Below are 19,201 nucleotides of genomic sequence, written 5' to 3'. Positions count from 1 at the left end.
GCCGCGCAACCCCCTCCTCGGAGCTGCCGCCCGAGCCCCTCCGAGCCGCTCCCGCCCCGCAGCCCCCTCCGTGGAGCCGCCCCCGAGCCCCCCCGAGCTGCTCCCGCCCCGCAGCCCCCTCCGCGGAGCCGCCCCCGAGCCCCCCCAAGCTGCTCCCGCCCCGCAGCCCCCTCCGCGGAGCAGCCACCAAGCCCCCCTGAGCTGCTCCCGCCCCGCAGCCCGCGCTGCAGCCCTTAGGGAGCTCGGCGCACTCTCCCGGGGCGCAGGTGCCTGTTAGTGTCCCCGGGAGCCCGAGGGCATCCCCGCCCTCCTAGGGTCCTGCTCCACCTCCCTGTGAGCCCCTTTCCGCCCGGGAAGGTCGGTGCAGCTCCTGCTCCTCCCGGACGGGGCTCTCCTGTCCTGGGGACACTCGCCCCGGCCTCAGCCCGGCTCCTCGCGGGCCCCTCCCCCTTGGAGGCCTTTTGTTTCTTTCTTTCTTTTTCCCCGTCTTCCTACCTTGATAGAAGCTGAACTCTTCTCACTGTAGCGTTCCAGCTGGTCTCTCTTTAAATCTCAGGCCGAATTCGTAGATTTTTCAGGATAATTTGAAGGTTTTCTAGGTAATTTGGTGGGGACAGGTGACTTGGGGACCCCACTCTTCCGCCATCTTGCCCCTCCCCCTAAATTAAGTTTTAAGTGATAAAACTACCAAAAGAAAATGAGAAAATCTTTGTGACCTGACCTTGGGTTAGGCAAGAAAGGTTTTAGGTACAACACTAGAAGCACAAGCATAAGAAAAATGTTAAATTGAACTTCATTAATTTTAAAAATATTTTGCTTCTAAAGACACAAGTAAGTGGAAAGATGAACCATACACTGGAAGAAGATATTTGCAAATCATATATCTGATAAAGAAGTTGAATCTAAAATATATAAAGAATACAACTCAATATAAGAAGAAATAAACTCAATTTTTTAAATGGGCAAAGGTCTTGAATAGATTTTTCACCAAAAAAGACATATAAATGACTAATAAGCACATGAAAAGATATTCAACATCATTAAGCATTAGAAAAAAGCACATTAAAACTATAATGATATAATGCTATATATCCACTAAAATGACAATATCCAAAAAGACAGGCAATGCCAACTATTGGTTAGGATGTAGAGAAACTTAAGTCCTAATCAATTGCTGATGGGAATATAGTATTGTACAGACACTTTGGAAAACTGTCTGGCAGTTAGTTAAATAGAACATTGTCATTTACTTTAGCAGTTCCACTCCATTTTTTTTTTAAGATTTTATTTATTTATGAGAGACACAGAGAGAGGCAGAGACATAGGCAGAGGGAGAAGCAGGCTCCATGCAGGAAACCTGATGTGGGACTCCATCCCGGGACTCCAGGATCATGCCCTGAGCTGAAGGTAGATGTTCAACCAGTGAGCCACCCAGGCATCACAGCAGTTCCACTTCTATGAGTATATCGAGTGAAAAATTGAAATATGTCTATCCAAAGACATGTTCCAAATTCATAGCAGCAGTACCATAATAGCTTCAGCCTGGAAACAATCTATATAATCATCAACCATGGAAGGGATTAAAAAGTATCATATCCATACTATTCACAAATGAAAAAGAACAAAATACTGACACATACTACAACATCAATGAACCTCAAAAACATCATGCTAAGTGAAATAAGACAGACACAAAAGATTACATATTGTGTAAGTTCATTTATATGCAACGTCCATAAAAAGTAAATTTCTTAGAGACAGATCAGTGTTTTTCTAGGACTTGGGAGACAGAGTAGGAGCAAGGATTGATTGCAAAATGGCTTGAGGGATATTTTGGGGATAATGGAAATGTTCTAAAACTATATAGTAGTGGTGGTTATGCAACTCTAAAAGTTTGCTTTAAAATCTTGTAATTATGGGGCACCTTGGTGAAGGAGGCAGATTTCCTGATGAGCAGGGAGCCTGATGCGGGACTTAATCCCAGGACCCTGGGATCATGACCTGAGCCAAAGGCAGATGCTTAACTGAGCCACCAAGGTGCCTTTGGCTCAGGTCATGATCCCAGGATCCTGGGATTAAGTCCTGCATCAGGCTCCCTGCTCATCAGGAAATCTGCCTCTCCCTCTCCCACCTCTCCTTCTCCCTTCTGCTCATTCTCTCTCTCCCTCTCTCTCCCAAATAAATAAATAAAATGTTGTGATTGTATGCTTATAATGGATGAATTCCATAGTATGTAAATTATATCTTAAATTTGTCATGAAAAAGTTTTTATGAACAAAGATAACTAGAAAGAAGAACCACAGAAAAATCTGCAGAAAGCCAAAGGAGTGAAATAACAAAGACACATATAAGTACATATAGAAATGAGTAAAAAAGAAAAAGTTAATAAAGAGAAACAACACAAGAAAAAGTTGGCACTTGAAGAAAAAAATTCAAAATGGATAAATCACTGGCAAACAAAAAAGAGAAAACACATGATTAAACACTATGGAAATAACAAAATAACAGAGACACAATAGAAATAGATTAAAGAAGGATAAAGATACATTCAGGTCAGGAAAAAATATGAAAAAGTTATACCAGAGTCTTCTTACTGGAGCGGGTAAGCAAGTAGCAAAACATTAACTTGTGAATATAAGAAAAAAATTACATACTTAAGGATATTAAGTTAAAGGTATGAGGAAAAAAAGGACAAAAGGTAAAATAGATCTTAAAATGTGATAAAATATCTATCTAAAGACCATGTATATTCTGCCCACAAAATATAAACAAAACCAACTCAAATCTGAAATCCTGGGAAGTTTTATGTGGTATTTGCCATATATGAGTCCTGTAGAGGAAAGTGATATTCAATTAGAACAATTCATATTGAATCAGTATGCAGAAATTATATCAAAATCATGGCCCATCATCAAGTGTGACTATAAGAGTCCACACTACATGTGCAACTGCATCAAGATTTCCTAACCAGCCATTGCTTTTAAGAGAGCATCATTTCCACTTTGTTATAATTATTGATACTAATATGTATCTATCAAAACTGCCAAGTGCAATACGAAAGTCCTATTAGTAGTACGTTTATTACCATAATTAGTAACAATCTGAGTAGCCTAAAATCAAAAACCACTCTGAGAAGCAAGTTAGCTTTTCAATGCTTCATGGTTCTTTCTGATATCCCTGTTTGAGGGATTTAAGGATTTGGTGATTCTTCACTACTGTGAAAATAAATTTCTTTAAAAAGTCATTTAAAATAGAGTCAACAAGGTCTAAACAAGGAGCTCTTGCACACTACCATTCATACCCCCCAGAAAGCAGCTTACTTTACACACCCCAACAGAGAGCAGAAACTATTTCTCTTTGCCCAGTAACATCTCAGCCAATAAGAACTCAGTGAAACAGTTCTTCCCTGCTTCCTCTTTTCCCCTATAAAAGCAAACCCTTTATCTTTATCTTTACCCTTTAAAACTTTATCTTTATCTAAACCCTTTAAAAACTTTATCTTATTACAGCCTGAAACTCCATGGCATTCGAGCCACTTACCAATGTATAAATTGGCATTCTGTATATTTAGTAATGGTTCCATTTATTCAATTAACCTAATATTTGTTAAGAGAGTCTTCTGCACAAAACACTTTCAGATCTCATAGGATAACAAATAACTCATGAATGAGACACAGTTCCATCCGTTTAGCTTTCAGCCTATTTAGGAAAACTGACCATATAAATGAATGCCCAGGTGTAAGGTAGATGGCAAGAAGTGTGGAAGCTCTGGAGTTTAGCTCTGATGAAGTGATGTAGGAAGACTTCAGGAGAGAGCTGCAGAGACCAGAACTGAATAAATGGATCTGCAGGTTACAAAGTGAAGGGAGTATTTAAAAAAGAGAAGATGATTTGAACAGAGGCCCATAGTAAAAGAAGCAGAAAAGGTGTTGGAACAACAGTCAGTAGACCTATTGGGTTAAATCTCCGGGTTCACCAGTGAAGAGGGTGACAACAAGAAGGCCTAGAGAGCTGAGGAATTTGAACACCAAGGAGAGAAGATGAATGTACATCTCTAAGGAATTGGGAATCACTCAATGGTTTCTAGAAGAGTAGGGGAACAATGTAATCAGATCTCTCCACAGGCTAGATAAGTGGACAGTGATCTAGGCAAGAGGGGAATAGCAGTCAGCTCAGGGCAGTAAAGACACGCATAGAAAGTTACAGGAAATATACTTCAGAAATAGAAACTCCTCTTTGAAGATCCAACTAAGTCATTACTTCACAAAGAGCCATTTTTGTCAAATCAAATCAACATCATAACTTGATAGTGTCTTTCTTTTTCTGGGATATAAATAAAGTAAGACCACTAAATATTTTTCCTCTGTGTAGAGAATTCTCTCAACCTAGATTTGCACATCTCTCCAAAGTTAGAAAGCATCGCTTGCTTTGAACAAACCCCACACTGTACAACTGAATACAGATATTTTACATGAAAGTCCTCAACTACACAGTTCAAGTACAAGACTAGAAACCTCATTCTCCAAAGTTCAAACATAGAGTTTGAACATAAGCTCCTAGGTTTCTGAAGGCAGAAAGTGGCAGGCATAAAAATCTCAAAGCTCATGTTTCTGATAAATTCAAAAAGCTAATGAGTGTTAAATCCCTCGCCTCTGTTTCCTTGGGTCAGCTTTCTATATTCCTGGCATGCAGAAAGTGCTTGGGGAGCCCCCAGCCTTGTCATAAATGTGCTCATGGCAAGAATGATAATGTAATATAATTACAATTCAGACTTGCTGGTGTGCAAATTTTATTTAAAGATTTCTACCAAAAGACCTCACAGCACACTGAGTATCTTTGGATCACTTCCCAACATTAGGCATTTTACAATTCTTCCTGTGGATCACTCTCACAGTGACTTGGTAAAAAAGGGTAGGTAACTTTATTCCCATTTTACAAAGAAAGAGCAAGTCCCATATAAGGTACACGAGCAGCACCCTGCTAAGATATTTGAGGATAATGGTGATTCTTCACTACTGTGAAAATAAATTACTTTAAAAAGTCATTTAAAATAGAGTCAACAAGGTCTAAACAAGGAGCTCTTGCACACTACCATTCATACCCCCCAGAAAGCAGCTTACTTTACACACCCCAACAGAGAGCAGAAACTATTTCTCTTTGCCCAGTAACATCTCAGCCAATAAGAACTCAGTGAAACAGTTCTTCCCTGCTTCCTCTTTTTCCCTATAAAAGCAAACCCTTCTCCCCTGTTCTCTGGACTTGCCCATGGTTTTCTATAATTTGCTTGTCCTGAGTTGCTGTTCTCTGCTGTTCCCAAATAAACTCATTCTGCTGGCAAAATAGCTGGTATCTTTGTTTTTTAAAGCCAATATTACATGGTGTCATAAGTGAGATCCAAAGGCAAAAAACTGTGGAATTAATGACCTCTGGAATCATGTGAGGTACCCACTTGAGCCTTTTGAGCTCTCTGTTTCTATGACTTGTCCTTTTTCTTTTAGCATGGTAAGTATCCCTCTGATCCAAGCTCCCTCCTTTTAGTTAAGCTGTTTGACTTTATTCAGGATCTAGGTTTTTTTCTTTTTATGAAGGCATTGTCCTTCCTGTTAAGGATATTCTTCTGTTTTCCACATCATTTTTCTGTACCATCTCTGATGACACTAATTTTAAAGTGTCAAGCCCATAATAGAAGACTATAAGGCTCAAGACCTCATTATCCCCTGCTCCAGGTAAAGGTCAGCCAATATCATTTTGCCTTTACTTGGGAAGACAAGCAATACACCTGGATAGTAACACCTCAGGGTTTTACTGAAAGTCCTTCCTACTTCTTCCAACCTTAAAAGTGGACTTAGATGATATAAAGTTACCTGGACTTTATTACATTATGTAGACTACTAGCTACTCTGCTCCCCTTCCCACACCTCTTCACAGGAAGACATCTACCTATGAAAACTTTGAGCCTTAGGTAGGCGTAGAGTCTCTGAAAAATTGCAATTCTTGCAATTTACTCAATGTCAGGTTTGATGTTTGGGACACATAATCTCAAAACAAAGACTATATTTAGATTCAACTAGGTTTCATGGTATCCTGAACCTCTCAAAACTCAAAACTAAGGGGAAACAAACAAACAAAAACTCTGATGCAATTTCTTGGGAAGAAAGTCCTGAAGGAAATCTTGATTACTTCTCCCTGTGCTTGGACATCTCAATTATCAACTTCCCTTTTTCTTTTTGTATTTGAAAGGGAAGGGAATGCCCTTGGAAAACTCACCCAAAAACATGAGGACTACCATTGACCCATAGGGTGTTACAGCCAACAGCTAAACCCTGTGGCACGAGGTTACACCCCCTTGCCTCAAAGCCATTCCTGCCACTGATGTCAAAGCCACTAAGGAGATAGTCATGGGCTCCCCTCTAACCATTTTTGTACCTCTTGCAGTAGAAGCTCTCCTGAACTCTCATGATGCTCAACACCTTTCAGCGGTCTTCTCACCCACCAACTATGAAATCCTCTTGCTAAGCATTTCTCACAAACCCTCTCGATTCCTAATTCTACCACCCTTCTTCCATCCTCTAAAAGCTGTCTATACTCCTTAGGACTAATTCTGATAGATTACCTCCAAACCCACTTAAGTTACAGAAAACTCCTTTGGATAACAATGACTTTTCATGGTTTACTGATGGTTTATATTTAAAAGGTAAAATGTGGGATCCCTGGGTGGCGCAGTGGTTTGGCGCCTGCCTTTGGCCCAGGGCGCGATCCTGGAGACCCGGGATCGAATCCCACATCGGGCTCCCGGTGCATGGAGCCTGCTTCTCCCTCTGCCTGTGTCTCTGCCTCTCTCTCTCTCTCTATGTGACTATCATAAATAAATAAAATTTAAAAAAAAAATAAATAAAAAAAAAAAATAAATAAAAAAATAAAAGGTAAAATGTTAAGTATTATGCTAGGTATTCTATTACAAGTCTTTTTTTAATTCATCCAGGCATCACCTTGGCCCTTGGCTATCTTGGCCCAATTAGCTGAACTGTAAGCTCTTGGTTGGTCCTGCATTTTTAGCCAAGGGCAAAACTACAAATATTTATCCTGATAGTAGGTATACCTTTGTAGTACCTCATGATTTTGGAAAGAATGCTACTTTCAAAGGAACCAACAACCAAACCTTTGTCGTAGTCCTAAAGGATGTTCCTCCAAACAATAATCTAGAAAAATTGACTAAAGATACACAACAGTTTGGCCCCAGAAAAGGAATTATTGGTTCAGTGAAAAAAAAGAAAACTCTGGCTTGGGACAAATAATCCAGTCCTGCCAGAGACCCTATAAGTTCCCATTACTGACTACTGTACATGCATTGAATCATTGGTCTACCTATAAAATGATAACCTTTATGAACCAAAAAGCAATTAATAAGATACTAACAAGGCTGCAAAGAGTACCTACTTCACTTGCCCCAGCTGCCTGAAATACAATTCAGAAAAGCTGTCTTCACTGCTCTTGGACACTTTAAATTGCCTAATAGACCCTTTGAAATTTGGCAAATGAACTTTATTCAGCTTCCCCAATCTCATGGAAATAAATATATCTTGGTAATGGTTTGTATGTTTTCTCACTGGGCCCAAGCTTTCCCTTGTAGATAAGCTACTGCTACTTCTGTGGCAAAAATCCTCAAAGAAAAAATTATCCCTACCTGGGACTTCATAGTGATCTCAAACTTAATAGTGACCAGGGAACCCACTTGATTAGTCAAGTGCTTTGCTACATCTCAGGTGTACCCCTTTTGGAACCCATGAAGCTTTCACCCTTTGAGATAATCACAATATGCCCAATGTACTTGGTTTCTGCTGCTTTTGATTCACAGCTGGTAAAGAGGAATATACTTCAATATTGCAAAGGCCTAAATGCATCTGTGGAGGATAACTATGCTTTAGTAGGACAATCTTTTCACAGCATACTCCCAGGAAACAAAGAACTTACATAGCACACTTTGTAGCCCAGAGATATCTATTGGAAAAAATATTTCTAGAAAGATTCTCTTCAACCCTGTGGGAAAGGCCCCTATGAGGTGCTATTAACCAACACTTGTGCTGCCAAACTCCAAGGAATAGACTCTCGGATCCATGTATCACATCTAAAAAAGTACCAAGCCCTGACTGGACCTACAAAACAACTATTGACCTGAAAGTAAAAATTTTCAGGAATTGAAGCGGACAACAGCAAAGGGCAACAGCTTTGCCAAGATGACTAAACCAGGCCTCTATACCTTTATCTCACTGTTGCTTCTTAGCTTATTCCTCCCTTTCTTTTTTTTTTCCTCCCTTTCTTTTTTGACCCAACCTATTGCAAAAGGGGGAAATCTTTCTGTTATATCTGTTATCAGAAACTTATCTGTTTATGATGTCAGAAATCCCTTGTTCTTCCATGTTTAAATACAATCTGTTCTTCTGTACCCAAGGGAAATATAAATGATAAATATAAATTCCTCTTTGCAAGCCTTTTAGAAGAACTTGATAAGCTAGAATGGTTCTTTGAAGAATGTCTGCTCTTCATGTTATTCTGTATAATTATTTTTAAGCTTTATACCTATTGTCCTATTGCCTGTCAAAACTTTTATAGAAACAACTTGCCCAATTAAGTGATACTAGTTCAGCACCTCCAACATAAGATAAGATGATCTCCAACACTTATGACCTTGATAAGATAAAGACCTCAGCTGGGAAATGCCTGAGATTTCTTCCTCCTACCCTTCCTTGTTACTCAAATGTGGCCTCAATCATTTCCAATCTATGTACCTTTCTTCTGACCTGGGACATAACAACCAAGAAAGACCATTCCTGGCACTGAGTGATGAACTTCCTAAATATGAAAAAATGAAGAAAAAAAAACTGACTCTTGCCGGAGATACTTTTGAGGAAAAAAAATCTTTTTTTAAGACTATTTATTTGAGACAGAGAAAGTATGAGCAGGGAGAGGGGCAGAAGGAGAGGATTCTCAGACTCCCCGCTGGGAACATACAGAGCCCAACAAGGAGATGGACTCAGGACTCCATCCCAGGATCCTGAGATCGTGACCCAAACCAAAATCGAGAGTTGGACATTTAACTGACTGAGCCACTCAGGTAACCCAAGGCAAAAGTCTTGATCAAAAGGGGAAAATATCAAAATAAATATAGAAAGTATCCAACTTATGATGGTACAACTTAGAATTTTTTGACTTAACAATGATGCAAAAGCAGCATGCATTCAGTAGAAACCATACTTTGAATTTTTATCTTTTTCCAGGCTAGCAGCATATAGAGCAATACTCTCTTATGGTACTGGGCAGTGGCAGCAATGATGTTTCCAAACTGTGGGCTAACATAGGCTAACACAGGTGTTCTACGTTTAAGGTAGCTAGGCTGAGTTATGATGTTCAGTAGGTTAGGTACATTATCTGATTTTAAAGTCAGAGACAACAGAGCAATAAGCCCTGAGGTCAGGACCCTTTTCTAAATGAGCAGAGGTCATTTAAAATGAAGAAGCCATGAAGGGGGAGATCTCACACACAATCACTTAGTCCCCAAAAGGGGCAGAAGACTATTTGATATACCTTCGCAAGAGGAAGGAAGAATTTCTCCTTGCCCAGCAATGGCTCAGTCAATGAAAACAGCAAAACAGCTGCTTCCTGCTTCCTTCTTTCCTATATAAAAGAAAACCCCTCTCCTCTGTTCTCCAGACCTACCTAGGGTTCACCATAGTTTATCCTGAATTACAATTCTCTGATATTTCCAAATAAACTCATTTTGCTTATAAAATACCTTGCTCTTTTGTTTATTATGGTCAACACAACAAATACAAAATTGATATATATTGTTTAATTGTGTTCCCCCTAAATTTCATATGTTGAAGTCCTAACCACCAATACCTCAGAATGGACTATATTTAAATATAGGATCTTTAAAGAGGTAATTAAGTTAAAATGAGATCATGAATAGGGGGAGTTTTAATCCGATATAACCGATGTTCTTATAAGAAGAAGAAATTTAGACAGACAGGTATAGAGGGAATACTATATGAAAAGACAGGAAGAAGATAGCCATCTACAAGCCAGAGGCTTTAGAAGAAACTATTACAGCTCTAGCAAATCTGTATGTGATATAATTATCTGTTTCAATAGACCAAATAGGTATAATTTGGTGAAATCTATCTGGAAAAAAAAATGGGCAATAGTAAGTGGTTTCATTGTCTGTTCTATTTTGGAAGAGCACTGATTGTAAGGCCTTGGTCTGTCACCAGCCAGCTGTGTGATCCCAGGAAAATCATTTAATCTCTCTAACCTTCATTTTCTCATAGATTGAGGAACTGTTAAACTAGATGAATATTTTTCAAACTGTGTTGAACAGAATCCCAGGGTTTCAGAAAGGTGCCCCAGGAATTGCCTGGAAAAGCAAGAGCAGTTCCACTTCTCCCTTCTTTCTCCTTGGGGTTTGGCATAAAAATGTAAAAATTCATTTTTAATGAGGAAATTTTAAAAAGAAAACCACCACTGAATGATCTCCAAAGCTACTTCTAACCTTTATGCTCTATATAATTCTATTAGCCTACAGAAGTATCTCCATTTGTTACTTCTGTGTTTATATAATATCCAAGTATTCAAAACAAAAGTGCAAGGTGATGAACCTAGAGAATATGTATTATAATGTTGCACAGGGTTTATCATCACCTTTGAAATTCTGGCCTGGATGATTCTTTGTTGTGGGAGGCTGGGCTGTGTTTTATAGAATATTTAGCATCATCCCAGTCTCCACTCATTCTATGCCAGTAGCAAACATCATCCCCCAGGTGTGACAACCAAAAATGTCTCCAAACATCACCAATGTACTTCCCATGATTCTCAAATGTACTCCCATGCACTTGGGACCAATGAGCATCTCCCACAAGTGAAAGAAAACAGAGACCAAGAAACAGTGACAGAAGAATGTTCATACGCTATGTTTTTTCTTTGATTGGGAGAACAGGTGAACAGTTGCCATACTGGTCATTTGAAGGAAGGTCAGTAAGGAAATTGTGTTGTCCTGCAGAGCTTGGTCTCATGGCCTCTCAGCCTGAAGGGTGTCATGGAGCTCTGCTCATTTAGAAGGGCCCTGACTTCAGGACTTACTGCTCTGCTGTCTCTGTCTTTAAATTCTTTAGTTATATCTTTGAATTTGTATTTTGTGAGTAAAGTCTCATAGGATGTCCAGTATGGTTTCCCTCTTCCTGCCTGCTCACCCTTCTGGGACTAGTTTCTGGCCTCCCCTTCTCCCCTCCTGCCCCCAAGAGCATCTCAAGGACAGGCAAGGCATCAGCCATCCCCACCCTATGCTGGCAGAGCCAGGAGCACAATTTGGCAGGAGCCTTCTGCCAACCCCCAGTCCAGGACAAGAATGTGTCCACTATAGAGGATATAATTCCTTGGCAGCTTGGTGGCACAGTTGGAGATCAACTGTCTTCTGTGATTTGGGGCTGCAGGCGTGGGAAGGGGAGACTAATTTCCCTGCCCCCAGAGAATACCAGACATTTTCACTTTGCAAATTCTATAGTTGGCCCTGCAGCCAACAACAGAAAACTAGAGTTTCTCTACCCCTGCCCACAATATACTTGGAACTGCCCTACAATCTCTTGGAAAGTAAAACTGAGCACTAATCCAGATCAGGGCTATCCAGAGGACACTGGGTCTCAGTTTACCCTCCACCACCATACACAAGAACAGCCTCCAAGACGTCAGAGGGATGTTAGCCACATGGGTGTGGAGACACAGGGTACAGGTCAGAACCAGCCAGGCCCAGAGGGAGTGCATACCAGCTTGCTGCAGAGAGGAGAGAGCCTCTTCAGGAACTACTTGTACTTCTAGAGAGAACCAGAAATATTGGTAATGTGAACTGACTGCTGGATTTACTGCTTGGAACTTACATGTAAGTAAGTAAGGAATGTAATGTAATGGATAAAGTAAGTAACATGTAATGGATAGGCTGGTGGTTTCTCTTTGCCAAACTTTTGGGTCTTGGTTCCCTTGACCCATTGGTGGTTTGATCTGCCTTGGAGTTACTGTTTCCTGATTTCCATCCTACCTTGGCTCTCCTGACTCTCTTGCTTTCTGGTATTCCCTTCATCTTCTTCAAGGGCTCCTGCTTCTCTTCTCCCTCTTGAAATGTTTGGGTTCCTAAGCCTCTTCACTTCTTACATTGTGGTCTACCTGTGCAATGTCCTTGGTATCATGGTAACGAACACCCTTTCTGTGCTGGACTCAGCATAACATGCACTGCTCAATGCAAAATGAAAATGTGGGTCCCTTACCCCCAAAACAGAGCAGGATGCTGTTAAAGTTCTAAAAGAGAAAGCTTTTCCTTTCTTTTGCACTGTCATTCTTTATTTGGCATGATAGGTTTCATCTCCTATTTAATGTCACTCTAGAGAGAAATTAAAATTTTGAACTATTGCATTAGTTTTACCAGCATCTATATATTGTTCAATGCCAGTTTTAACTATAAATATAGGAGCATTTAACTCTTATACAATGTCACCAAAATTCCATAATACATATTTCATAGCTTATATGTACATATACATGTATTACCAAAAGAGTAGAAACACTGCACAAAATCATTCCTACTGGTTTTATTTCATTCCATGTTAGTTCAATCAACATTCTCTACTTCTCTTTACTTACTAATGAGTAAGGAAACAATGGTAAAGGATCTGTGGGTCTCTCCATCTTTTCCTTCCCTTCTGCACCGTCTCTACAGTGTATTTGGATAATTATGGGAATTAACACAAGTAAGAAAGGATATGTTTGGAATCCGTGGTCATTTCTGTTTCCTGGAATCCCATTGCCTTCTTTATGTATTCAAAGGAAGTTCCAGTTTAAACTAGAGTGACCTCTCAGGGTTGTCAGTACCTCCACTGAACTCTTACATATTGTGGGTCCACCAGAATCCTGGACTCAAGGAGCATCAAGAATGGTACGTGTAAGTGAAGCAAGTAGGAACCATGGAGCACACGCACATTGTGGAATCTCCTCTTCTCACTGCTCCATTGTCGCATTGCACTTTGCAAGCTCTAAGATAAATTAGTAAGAATTTCAAGACAGGGAAAGCAGACCATTAAACCAAGTGCAAGGCCCTTCAGGCATACACACCTCCAGGCCCAGACCACTTTTATAAGCAGTAAACTTGAAGTAACTTACACCCCCTGCAAATGTTTAGCTCAGTGTATAAAACTGATGTCCTCACTCAGCTGCATCTCTATTTCCTAACTCAGTAAAAGGCTCTGCCCTTTTGCCTCCCCATCTGCCATTTTTCTAAACCATGATTGCTAGACTCTCTGCTTTCCTCCTTATGCTCAGTTCTAGTCATCACCTCTGGAGTTAGTTTTAAGGCCTGAACACCTCACTTGAACATACGGTCCCTGATGACTCCTGCCATGTTTCCCTGCCTCCAATCCCATCCTTCCATCTATCCTCCATTTCAGAGATGTGCCTTTCCAAAAGTGGTTGGATTTCCTTGCTGCATAAAACTCTTCCTGGCCATTCCATCCCACTGGGGGAGAAGGGATCATTACTAGTTCCTTTCATTACATATATGCCTTTTTGTGATCTGGGCCTGACTACATTTCCATCCCCAAATTGTCACTCATCAACACTGACCTTCCTTTGCTAATATCCTAATTACAAATTTCTGGAACTCCCTCCCCAAGTATGTCATATTTTCTCAAAGTTCTCTGTGCCTTGCTCATATTATTTCTTCCTCCTAGAGAGTCTTTCCCCAGCTAATACCTACTCGCCCTTCAAGACTGAGTTTAAATATACTTTTCTCTGGAAAATCTTCCCATATCACCCCACTGAACCTGTGTTAACTGGCTCACATTTACAAATTTTTTGCAATTACTGCTATTCCCAGTGACTATATGCATTACTAGCTTGTTTGTTTTCTGTCTAAGCTGTCAATGCCCCTAGTACGAGGGTTGTGTCTTGTGCATTACTGCATCCCCAACAGATAGCATGGTGCCTGAAACATGCCAATTGTTCAATGGTCTTCACTGACTGAGAGATGTGATAAGAATAGATGAATCACAGAGTATCTAATTGACTGCAGTCTGACTATTCCACTTTTAACTGTCTTGCTTTGTAACCTTTCTTCTAGCTAATTAAATAATGTATTGTTTCCTAGGAACCATAGTTAATTAGGCTCATGTTTTTCAGAGACATTCTTTTCCCTACAAGTACCCAGTAATGTCCCAGGGACCCAGAACATGCTTGCTTTTGCTGTGTCCCCTAGAACCTAGCAGAGTGTCTGAAATATAATAGATCTAAATAAATATTGAATGAATCAAGGAGACCCATCCTTCAATGCCCAGTTTTACTCTTCAGGAAACTCTTTAGTATCCTGTGAAAAAAAGCAGGGAAAACTAAAGCACAGAATTGTTTTTATATTTGGCTCCAAAAAAGCATCAATGGCAAAGCCAAAAATAATAGGCATTTATTTAATCCCCACACGTTGAAGAAAGAAAAAAATGCCTATAAAAATAAATCCTGTGAATGCTTTAATTTTTTGCCAAAGTCAGAGAGATATACCAATGAGCTGGATTACCACAAGGTAAAGAATGCACTCATCTCTGTGATCAGAGCAATCTTTGCATCATGTTAGAACTTGTATCCTGATGGTGTAGGGATGGACTGAATTAAACTGTTGCAACTGAAATTAATTGATCATTTCTTGTGACAAAGTGTTCTAAGTGTTACTAAAGCCCATACAAAAAAACAAAAAACAAACAAACAAACAAAAAAAAAACACCACGCGGTTGGAGCTCTACAAGGAAATTCTTACTGCAGAAGGGCAGAATTGTCATCAAGTTCTGAACTGGAATAATCATAATATTTTATACAATTTCTAAATAGTTAAAGGGTCATTTTACAAGTTAATAATCTTTCTTTTTACCCTGGGAATTTTCCAAAAGGCTACTAATGAACCTAGAACATTTCCCATTATCATTACATTGACTGAGGTGGGTCATGCAGCAATAGGTCAACACTGCATTAATTCTAAAAGCAAACTTTTCACCTGGAAATAAGGGAGACCATGCAATCGCTATCCACCTTATATTCTTTCCTAAAGAAAGAAAAACAAAGGGAATTTCCTATTGTCCAAGTTCACCAATGACTAGACCAAGAAGACTGTACTAGGGTCATTCAAGTTGTATTGCAATTCTCACAGGTAAATGTCCACTTCCAGGATACGCTCATGTTTAAAAATTTTATTGTTATAGCTACTTTGTGTTAGGTTTCTATTATTTCTCATCAAAGATTCCTTTCGTGAGGAATAATAGAAACCTGACACAAAGTAGCTATAATAATAAATATTTTTTGCTAACTTTTTCATTAAAAGAGAATTTGGAAGTAAGTATGCTTCCAGGTTGACTCAGCACACTGACAATCATGTCAAGTATCCCATTGCTTTACATTTCTTCACATTTTTTATGCTTAGTATTGGCTTTAACTGTAACTGATCATTGTTCCTGGCATCATATTCATGTGTAACAGTGTAGAGAAAAAGAAGAAAAACAACTCTTTTCTGGCTCTTTTTTAAGGGCAAGAAAACCTTTCCTAGATGTCCTCCAACAGACTTAACATCAGCTGTCATTTTGTATATTGATTCACAAACCACTATGGTCTGAATGTTTGTGTCCACCTCCTCCCAAATTTCATGTGTTAAATCCTAATCCCCAAGTGAGGGTATGAGGAGGTGGGGCCCTTGGGAGCTCTGCCTTCATGAATGGGATCAGTGCCTTACAAAAGGAGCCCCAGAGAGTTTGCTTGTCCCTTCCACCATGTAAAGGCACTACAAGAAGTCTGAGACTCAAAAGAGGGCTCTCACCAACCCTGCTGGCACCCTGATCTAGAACTTCTAGCCTCCAGAACTATGAGAAATGAATTTCTGTCATTTAGAAGCCATATAACCTTTGGTATTTTGTTTTAGCAGTTCAAGACAGACTAAGACACAGACACTAGTGACTAAACCAAGCATTAGGAAAAAATGAATCTGAATAGGTCAGATTTATTTTCTGAGGCTGTATTTGGTAAATAAAGTGCCACCCATAATGGCCAATATATGTAGGCAAAGCATTGCTTCCCCATCTGCAATTTCACTGTCGAAAGTCTGAAACCCTAGGACAGGACAGATCCACCCACAGATGGAAGAAGCTGAGTCCCTTGACATCCCTGCTAGCCAGGAACACCTACATCAGACTTCTAGTATGTTATCTTATGGGAACTTAGGTGGTTATGTATACCAACTAATGCTAAGGTAGTTATGAGGTATTTCTGGAGCAACACAAATTTGTTGAGAATAACTGAAGTCATATTTTAGCTTTTAGGGAAGAAAGGAATGTTGTTTAAGAACGAACATCACTGTTGTTTTAAAATACAAGTAGCAGGGTACTGCCTTTGATTCAACTATTTTAAGTCCTTGTTTTCTCAAACTAAGTGCTTGCTGTTCCCAAATATGCAAGAATAACTTTTACACTTTTTCCCTCCAACACTTGTTGATTGGCTTTGCAGAAATAAAGTTTTAAAATAAAAAAAAAATTCGGATTCGGGGTAGCATAAAATGCAATTATAGTCAACATACCATAAAGAATTTACAGCAGGTGTCTGTTTCCTGTTCTCTCAGGAAAAAGCCTATGAAATCCCTCCAGGGTGGCTGAAGACTGTCACATGTCCTGTGGCCTTTCTGGAATATCTACTCCTTGATTCAGGAAACCTGGTACTTGGCCTTGGGATTTGCATATGCTCATGCTCATGCTTAATGGATTTCTACAGAAGTCTGCTCTCCCCTAATACCCTTGAGAAATTCTGAGCAAAAACCTATATAGCTGTAGCTGACTGTTTAACAGGAAAATGTAATGTTGATGTGTCTATGTTCCCTCTACCAAATCTGACTCTATCTACCCTGTGATAAGTGGCAGGGGGCAGAGAGGGTAGCAGAGTGGGCGGGCAACATGATATAGAGCAATTAGTATCATTTTATAGAGAAGACTTGCTGTCTGATTAAAGTTGGAAACTAAAACAACTTTTGCAGCACTGACCCATGAAGGACTTAAGCATCCTCCTGTAGCAGTCACATGAGATGGTTATTATTTATTCACATCTGACCCAGCCTTCTCTAATTTGTAACTGCATTAAAGTCATACTCTTGGCTATATGCAGATTAAAACTGAGTAAGGCAAAAATGTGGAGTTCAGGTAATTCATTTTGGAGAACACATATTTTGAAAATAAAACTAAAACATTCGAGAACATTTTCCTCAGAATGGTTTTTAACCTTTCAGAAACTCTAAGGTGAATGAAAATTCTTCAAAGCAAAATGAGTATACTATTCCTTCTTTTATTCTATGCCTATATCAAAACCAAGAGTTGAAGGAGAGTAAAAGGGGAGAAGGTATTGGAATGCACCAATTTTAGTCCAGTTTGTTGAGGCAGGCTTTTTGAAATTAGTGGAGTTTTAGTTTAGGTAATGACACAGATCAAAAATTAAGCACACCAAGGTTGAAGGTGGTAACTCAAGAATAAAATGTCCTGATCCAGGCAGAGCTCAGAGATGAAACAGAAAGAATAAATAGAAAAGCCAATCTGATTTTCCTTCATCCATTCAATCAGAAGCTTGGATTCAGAGCTAGACACAAACATCTCTTCTCTGAGTTTACAAAATCTATCTTATGCCAAAATCTGGACTCTCACTACAGTTTGCCACAAACTGTTTTTCTTTTTAGCAACAAAATATAGTAACAAGATATATCAAGAAGACATAGATTCTCTACTAAACTATCATTATTCAGCTAGTTCATGCTTCCTTCTAAGGTTGAGTTAGAAGATACTAGTCATAATGATTTCTGAAAAATTCAAGAATGAAGATTTAGAGGAAAAAGAAAATTTAGGTTTGCTTTTGTTCCAAAAGCATCCTTGATGGAGAAATAAATTAATTTATAACAAAAATATAAGTTCACCAAAAGAATAAAGCTCTAAAACAAGCAAACAAAAAAAATGTACATCTTTTTGGTCTATGATTTCGGCCAAAAGATCCAAAGCAACTCACTGCCCTGGCTTGCCTAATCATCTCAGCTAAACACTTAGCAAGTAGGTCAGTTTGAGATGCCAGGAGGCATCACAGAGAGTTGCTATTTCAACCACCCTACTTTGCAGATAGGGAACCAAAGATGCAATGACTTCCCCAAAAAGAAATTGAGGGCTTCACAGCACCCAGGCAAGAACGCAAATTGGGGTCTTCCTTCTCCAAGAAACTGTGCTCTCCTGGAAAGACATTCCTCAGTCAGAAAAAAAAAAAAAAAAACAACAACAAACCCAGTTGTCATCACCAGAACATTTTTAAATTAGTAGATTTTAACTGATGGAAAGAATAAGTGAAGTTATAGGATTTTGATAATTTGATTAAACAATGTTTACTTTTTCTTCTGTAAAGTCTTGTCATGGGTCCACTTGTTAGGAATTTATTTAGTAAAATAGATTCTCAATTTACCTTTGGAAACACAGTTCAATTTTCTTAAGCAAAATAAATGCAAATCTGCACCAAACTTCATTTTTATCTTATGAACTGAAATATATTCTCCTCATCTTTCACAAGAATTTGTGAAGTCTGGACCACTTATTTCAGAAGTCATCAAGATGTAATAAATGGAGCCCACATGATAACTGCATTGTGTTTCTAATTCCATTGGCAACTTTATATGTACAATACTTGTAGTCCAAAACTGAGAATTTTGCCTTTAATCTTCTACTTCCGCATAATTATTAAGTATATAGCCTCAAAACATGCAAATTTATACTACTGAATGGAAAAGGAAAAAATGTAGTTAGAAATTCTGTAAAACTCCTGGGAAAGAAAAGGAAAGTTTAGTCTAATAGCTTTTGCATATTGGAATTTGCTGCATCTTCTGAACAAATATTTATGGAAACATAATCAAGACTTTTTCAAGCTTCCCACTTCCTTTTTAGCATTCTCTTCCAATGTCGTCATAATAAATTTAGCATTACATTCATTTGTCCACCTTGCTTCTTATTTAAAAAACATCTGAATGTACATAAAGCAAAATCAGATTGATATTGTCAAATTTAATATCTGTGAGTTCAAATAAAAATAATCACTGGTCCAACAAAAACTGCAACATGCAGCTATTTTA

At 39.0% G+C, this 19,201-nt stretch overlaps 1 protein-coding gene and 1 long non-coding RNA gene across 11 annotated transcripts in view; one reads left to right on the top strand and one right to left on the bottom strand.

Annotated features, from left to right (window-relative positions):
* LOC140633163 (uncharacterized) overlaps positions 1-19,201 on the bottom strand; it is a 241,411-nt gene that overhangs the window by 171,588 nt on the left and 50,622 nt on the right. The window contains exon 4 of one of the 9 annotated variants that reach the window (XR_012030767.1): positions 12,615-13,070. The exons of the other annotated variants lie outside the window; for them this stretch is intronic. This is a non-coding gene — a long non-coding RNA (uncharacterized lncRNA). Of the gene's footprint in view, positions 1-12,614; positions 13,071-19,201 lie in introns of those variants that run through there. 9 annotated transcript variants of the gene reach the window in all.
* Positions 1-19,201, top strand: part of LOC140633162 (large ribosomal subunit protein eL36-like) — a 54,171-nt gene that overhangs the window by 27,292 nt on the left and 7,678 nt on the right. The window lies entirely within an intron of this gene.

Source organism: Canis lupus, chromosome 5 (assembly GCF_048164855.1).
Source record: "Canis lupus baileyi chromosome 5, mCanLup2.hap1, whole genome shotgun sequence".
Taxonomy (NCBI): Eukaryota; Metazoa; Chordata; class Mammalia; order Carnivora; family Canidae; genus Canis; species Canis lupus.
The sequence above is the reverse complement of the archived record's forward strand: the minus strand, read 5'-3'. Positions and strand labels throughout refer to the sequence as shown.